At 41.2% G+C, this 7,166-nt stretch overlaps 1 protein-coding gene across 2 annotated transcripts in view; it reads left to right on the top strand.

The window, feature by feature from the left end:
* Window positions 1-4,057: 4,057 nt before the first annotated feature.
* KCNV2 (potassium voltage-gated channel modifier subfamily V member 2) overlaps window positions 4,058-7,166 on the top strand; it is a 45,456-nt gene continuing 42,347 nt past the window's right edge. For both annotated transcript variants that reach the window (XR_004646266.1, XM_034774616.1), the window contains exon 1: window positions 4,058-4,619. The gene's annotated coding sequence lies outside the window, so the exon portion shown is untranslated. The remainder of the gene's footprint in view (window positions 4,620-7,166) is intronic.

Below are 7,166 nucleotides of genomic sequence, written 5' to 3'. Positions count from 1 at the left end.
GGTCTGGAGCATGTACTTACTGTGTAACAATTTAATCTGCTTGATTTGATAGGTTTTGTAACAATTGAATGAGTATAGGAGACTATTGAAGCTTTAAAGTCATGCTCGGTGAGATTGAATATGCCTCAGATAGGAGGGAAATTTCCCTCTGCCTTTAAGAAAAAAAGGTTCAGTCTGGTTTTATGGGTTTAGCAATCTATTGTTAGCATACTGTGTTTCACTGACATTCTGCTGCATAGGGGATCCCATGCTTGAGTTTCTGGTAATAAAATCCTATTATAAAGGATTCAGAACAATCAAATGGTACCATTGCAAAATTCAACCTTACTTTGAATTATTAGTATGACAGGGTATATCTTCAAGTTTTTAAACTAAAGTTTTTGACTAAAATTATCCACCTTTATCACATTTTTTAAAAAATAAACGGATCCTACTAAAAAAGTTTTGTGTTCATATGCTCCTTCTGGCATAGCTGACCTGGAGGATGTTGGCTCGCAAAAGTAGGAAACAAACCAAACCTGCCATCTTCATTTCAGCTCCACAGAAAAAATAATATATATATATATATATATATATATATATATATAATATATATACACACACACACACACACTCAAATTTTGTGAAATAAAAAAGCATAATGGTAAAAAACCCACCTTATTTTTTATCTGCCTAAATGGTATTATAAACAACTAGTGGGGAAAAATAACAACAAATTACTAGCAGTAACCTAGAAGTTGTCACACTTGCAAAGTAGTATTAAGGCTTTTATCTTCTGCAGGCTGCAGCCACTAGAGTTTGAAATGATGACGCACATACACTTTGGAGATGAAAATACTGTTCCTTGTATTCAGCCACTAGAGGGGAACAAAATAACACACAATAAAACAACCCTTGGCTTTCATCCAAAAGAAGACAGTGCTATTCAACATTGAAGGAGGACAAATAGAAAAAGGAAAGTCCAAAAACTACTTTCATGATGATTGTATCCTTTCTGATTTTCCTCCACTTTTTGCCTAGAAAATTAAATGCAAAAAACTATGTTAATGCAATGCTAAAACTGCAGGATTGGGCACTCAAAAAATCAGGACATATGAACATAAGAACGGCATACTGGTTCAGACCAGTGGTCCATCTAGCCCAGAATTCTGTCTTCTGACAATGGCCAGTGCCAGGTGTCAGAGGGAATGAACAGAACAGGCATCCCCTCTTGTCCACTCTCAGTTTCTAGAAATCAGCAGCTAGGTACACTTACAGCATGGGATTACATACCTGATCATCTTGGCTAATAGCTATTGATGGATCTATTCTCCATGAAATTATCTCGTTATTTTTTGAACCCCATTGTAGTTTTGGCCTTCACAACATCCCTTGGCAATGAGGTCCACCGGTTGACTGACAGATCTGTGAAGAAGCACTTCCTTTTGTTTGTTTTAAACCTGCTGCCTTTTAATTTCATTGGCTGGCTCCTGGTTCTTGTATTATGTGAAGGAGTAAACAACTCTTCCTTAGTCACTTTCTCAACACCAGTCATGATTTTGTAGACCTCTACCATATCCTCTCTTGGTCGTCTCTTTTCCAAACTGAAAAGTCCCAGTCTTATTAATCTCTCCTCATCACAAATGTTAATGCTACTTCCAAAATGTTAACACCTCTCCATTTTACATCCTGTATATGTCATAGTATATAGTAATAACAAATATTTACATTTAACAAGGGAACAGGGAATCAAAAATAAATACAATGTAGCTGATGTTAATGTTACTAAAGTTAATGTTACTAGAGTAACCATACTTGTGTTTTTCTTGATCTTGGAACCTTTATATTGTACCTTTACGCAGCATTAAAGTCCTTGTTGTCCCTTAGGAGAAACAGGAAGGCAGGGAAAAGAAAATCTAGAAGTACACCTCTACCTCGATATAACGCTGTCCTCGGGAGCCAAAAAATCTTACCTCATTATAGGTGAAACCGTGTTATATTGAACTTGCTTTGATCCACTGGAGCACTGCTTTACCGCGTTATATCCAAATTCGTGTTATATCGGGTGGCGTTATATTGAGGTAGTGGTGTAATCACCTTGCACAGTTTACAAGCTCCATTGCCTTTGCTACCAAACTCCTAAATTCTTTGATCTTTGCCTATTCCACTTGTGCACCTTACAGACTTACATGCAGTGCTTCTGAGTTCCTTTCTCCACAACTGTCCACCTTGCACAAATTACAAGTTCACTGGTTTGGCCCACAGAGCTGGTAAGTTCTCTGAAACAAGTGTGCACCTGACCAACTATGCACAAATGCTCAGTGCAACAGTTTCAAACTTGGCTGCCTAAAGTTAAGCTCCACATTTAGATTCTGAAGTTGTGACCTGATTTTCAAAAGTGGTGGTCACCTGCCACTTCCATTGACTTCAATTGAATTTGTTGGTGCACTGCGCTTCTGAAAGTCACTTTTATTTAGAAGTTAACTGTGGGAGCCAGGTTTACAAACTCTGGCTCTGGTGCACACTTGATGGAAATATTCTACTGCACATGATTCAATTTTCAGATATTACCCGATGATGCAGGCAAGTTTCAAATGTCAGCTTATTAGTCCTTTTTCAATATAATTTACTTACTTATTTCACCCTTGCTAAACTCATATATGGCGGAAGAGATTTTACTCAAATTGTTTAGAAATAGTCACCTTCTGGCAGCCACCAAAAATGGAAAATCTCAACCCAAAAAGGGGAATGTTTTGAAATATTTTCAGAATAATGTAAGGGGAGGGGCTATAATGGAAGCTTTTTTGCACCCTTAGCTAGAGTCTAACAGGTGCTACCAAGTGCTGTTACATACTAGATGGAAAGAAACACAACAATAATACATTTTCATATAATTTTAGTTAAACTATGGAACTCGTTACCATGGAATGTCACTGAGGCCAAAAACTTAGCAGGATTCAAGGAAGGATCGGACATTTACATGAACAACAAGGTTCTCCAAAGTTATAATAGTTGATGCTAAATAAAATTTTGGAAAGAATATAAAATCTCACCCAATAAGTTGCTAACTATTAGGAATTTGGATGGGACTTTCGTGGGGGACAGGTTCTCTCTTATCCTACTGTTGGGTTTCATGCAGCTTCCTCACCATCATCTGTTGCTGGCCATGGACAGAGATAAAATACTGGACTGATGGACCATGGGTCTAATCCATGGCTGTTCTTATGTTGTCCTTTTATGGTTTTGAAAGACTGACAGCAATATTTCAATTGTTTTGATGTAACAGATGGAGGTTATATAGCAGGTCTGGAGAACTCTAGCCCAACTCTGGAACACATAGGGATTCTTGGAATGAATGAGAAATTGAAAAGTATCTCAAGAATTGATGAGTTGGATAATACTGGCATACAGGCTATGAAACATCTTAGACTGATTAATATTTTTGAATGAGCAATACAGGAAGATATTATTTGCTTCATTGGCTGCTTGGATTAGATCCTGTGATAATGAGTGGCACCACATTGTTTTTTACATGGAGCCTGCCAAATATGAAAACTTCTACTACAACAATGCCACTGACAGTCTGGTGACCTGTGAATTACTGTCTACTGCACAGGCACCAACTTTCCAAAGTTCCGGGAGGTGCTTGACCCCCAGCTCTGCCACAGGCCCCACCCCCACTCCACCCCTTCCCTGGGCCCCGCCCCGCCCCCTCCCGCCCCACCCCCGCCCCATCTCTTCCCACCCAGTTCCATCCCTTCCCCTGAACATGCCGTGTCTTTGCTCCTCCCTCCCACCCTCCTGCTCACCGCAAAACAGCTGTTAGCAGTGGGCAGGAGGTGCTGGGAGGAAGGGAGAGGCGCTGATCCATGGGGCATGCTGGCAGGCAGGAGGCACTGGGGAGGTGGAGGAAAGCTAATAGGGGAGCTGCCAGTGGGTGTTCAGGGGGGAGGGATAGCTCAGTGGTTTGAGCATCAGCCTGCTAAGCCCAGGGTTGTGAGTTCAGCCCACAAGGGGGCCATTTAGGGAATTGGCATAAAAATCTGTCTGGGGATTGGTCCTGCTTTGAGGAGGGAGTTGGACTAGATGACCTCATGAAGTCCCTTCCAACCCTGATATTCTATGATTTTTTCCCTGTGGGGTGCTCCAACCCTGGCACCTATGGTCTACTAGGAATAAGAAATTGTCACCGATCAGGGATAAGCCAGGTCACAGATATCAGACTTCCTCACGTTTTCTAGGTCTCAATGAAGTCTTGGTTAGGTACAAAATGATATTTTCAGAAAATTTGAACTCTTAATTTGAATGCTTTTCTCTCTTGTAAGCAATGAGGCTTGGGTTTAATTGGGCTGAGTGGTCATTTTTAAGTATAGGAAGATTCCAGAAGAGGAAGAGATTTTTGGAATGGAGGATGCTAATTTTATTTTGGTTTATCTTCACATGGAATTAAACCATAGAACTTATCTTGAACTTTCAATTTAAGATTTCATATCATGTATTGTGCAACTCAATGTCTTTGTGATTATAATCTTGCAAATAGCACTGAAACCACCACAGGGATATTTATTTTTCCCGGGTAATGGTATTCTGTTTGCTTTCCAGACTAGATTGTGACTTGAACTACATGCCTGCACAAGGAGGTAAGAATTCGCCTTATGCCATTGTGTGGGTTACCAAGATCTTGGCTCTGGGAAGGCAAAAGAAGGCAGGTGTCACGTGCCTGTTTACTCCCTACATGGAGCAGGGAGAAGGGAGGAGGCAGGGAATAGAGTAGAGCCTCTACTCACTGGCCACCAGCAGTGTACCCTGCCATAGGTTTCTACCACACCAGGAGAAGGAGAAATACTGTAAGTGTAGAAATTGTGACTTAGAGGTGTATTTCTGAGTCATAGTGCCTTCTTCCTCCACCAATAGTAACCCTTTCTGTTCATCATCAGGCTGGGACAGATTTTCATTGGTAATGTTGCAGTGAAAGTCTCATACACATTACCAGGTCCACAAGCTGTCCACTCATCCAGTGCAATTATTTCCAAATTATGAATACTGCTGGCTGTGTAAAACAATCAGCGAAGTGATTAACAAATCATCACACAAACATTCTTATAAAGACATGCAAACAAGGGGGAAGGGAGATGCTGGCTGTATTAGAGTCAGCTTCAGCAGTGTGACTTTTTTAAAAGGAGCAAAATATGCATCCCCATGACTAACTCAATACAGCTGGAGGAATTTCAGATGAATTTGTAACATCCACCAAAGCCTTTATTGTAAGGTGGCCAGGAGAGTAATGGAGGCAAAACATAACTTTGGGTGCCAGCAGGGAAGTAGCCCCAGAATTCTGAACTGTTCCAAGAGCTCATTTCTCTGCACCCTGAACGCCCTCAGCTCCCTTGAAGGATTAGTATATGAGAAATGCCCAGATATTACAGGGTAATGAGGGCCAAAATAAATACTATGAATCACTCCAAAGTCTGAGATGAAACACTGGGCCAGATCCTCAGCTACAAATGAGCAGATCTCAGCACAGCTGCAGGGGTAGATGATACAAAGGTGCCTTTTGCATTTTGCAGTTGTAGGGCAACTCTACACTGGGCATGAATTAGAGCAGACTTTGTACATGCTGCTAGCAGTTACTAGGACTAGCCTAGGGTTCACCGGGATGCCCCTGCACCATCATCATCCCCTTAGCCACTCCCCCATGCCAACAACTGTGGGGGATGGGAAGGTTTAAGAGCTACTATAATGTCTCCACAACACCCAAGGACACCCTTATGCAGAGGAAATCCTCCAGGAGCTGGCTAAGCCAGCTTTAAGGCTGTTCCACACACCACTGCTAAGACAAATCAGGCAAGGATCTGGGCCCCTGGAATGACTTTGAATGATTTGATAGCTGCTTTCAACTACCTGAAAGGGGGTTCCAAAGAGGATGGATCTAGACTGTTCTCAGTGGTACCAGATGACAGAACAAGGAGTAATGGTCTCAAGTTGCAGTTGGAGAGGTTTAGGTTGGATATTAGGAAAAACTTTTTCACTAGGAGGGTGGTGAAGCACTGGAATGGGTTATCTAGGGAAGTGATGGAATCTCCTTCTTTAGAGGTTTTTAAGGTCAGGCTTGTCAAAGCCCTGGCTGGGATGATTTAGTTGGGGATTGGTCCTGCTTTGAGCAGGGGGTTGGACTAGATGACCTCCTGGGGTCCCTTCCAACCCTGATATTCTATGATTCTATGACTGTGAGAGTACAGAGTGCATGATTTAACATCCCTGCTTTGTCTTCTTTTGATTAGAACAAAGGGATATTGCAGGCAATGCATATGCAAGTGATATGTTGGTGGCCATGTGGCTGTCCATTGTCCTGCCTGGCATGTAATCTAGTGGAGGAAAAAATGTAGCAAATCTGATAAATTACTGGGGGCGGGGCCCCAGGCAATTTTTAAAATATTTATTTCTTTATTAAAATGATTGTGCCTGGTGAAATTATTAGGAATACTGAACCTCTGATTACCCTCCTGTTCTTAAATTCAGTTTTGTCTATAAGTTCTGGGTTATTTTGCAGATTTTTATTGTCATTAATTATCTCTATAATAAGCACATAATGTCCCTCCATTGTCAACTCCTGTCGGGAAACATCTCTCTCTCTCTCTCTCTCTCTCTCTCTCTCCTTGCATTTTTAGCTTGATTGATATAAGAGTTGCTTTCAGGGAATCCAATCTTTAATTAACCAAATCATTATCAGACACTGTCTGTAGGCTATACTTATAATTTAGGGAGATTGTATTCAACTTTTTTTTTAAGTGGATTTAGTGTGGGTGAAAGTTGCTGACCTGGTAACCGTAGTCCTTTATATACCCACATGCCCTTATGCTTCATCCCATTAGCAATATAGTTGTTTGGTCTCCATGACCACTCAGCCTTTGTCATCGCTACTGACAGTGCCAACTAGTGCTTTTTTAAATATAGAGACCAGCTCTCTGGAACACAGACTGAGACACCAACTAATTTCACATAGATCACCAAACAGCCAGCAAATAGTAATGACTTTTGGTCATCTCCTGGCCAGAGCTGAGTCTGAAGCAATAATCCAGAGGCAGAAGGTACTGAATTCCTTTAGTATTCCTCTTCACTATTCCGTTTCCTATAGGTTATAATCCTACAGAGATCCACATGTGGAAGTTGCCCCCAAATTTATTGAT

Source organism: Trachemys scripta, chromosome 6 (assembly GCF_013100865.1).
Source record: "Trachemys scripta elegans isolate TJP31775 chromosome 6, CAS_Tse_1.0, whole genome shotgun sequence".
NCBI lineage: Eukaryota > Metazoa > Chordata > Testudines > Emydidae > Trachemys > Trachemys scripta.
This window is presented reverse-complemented; position numbering and strand designations above follow the sequence as displayed.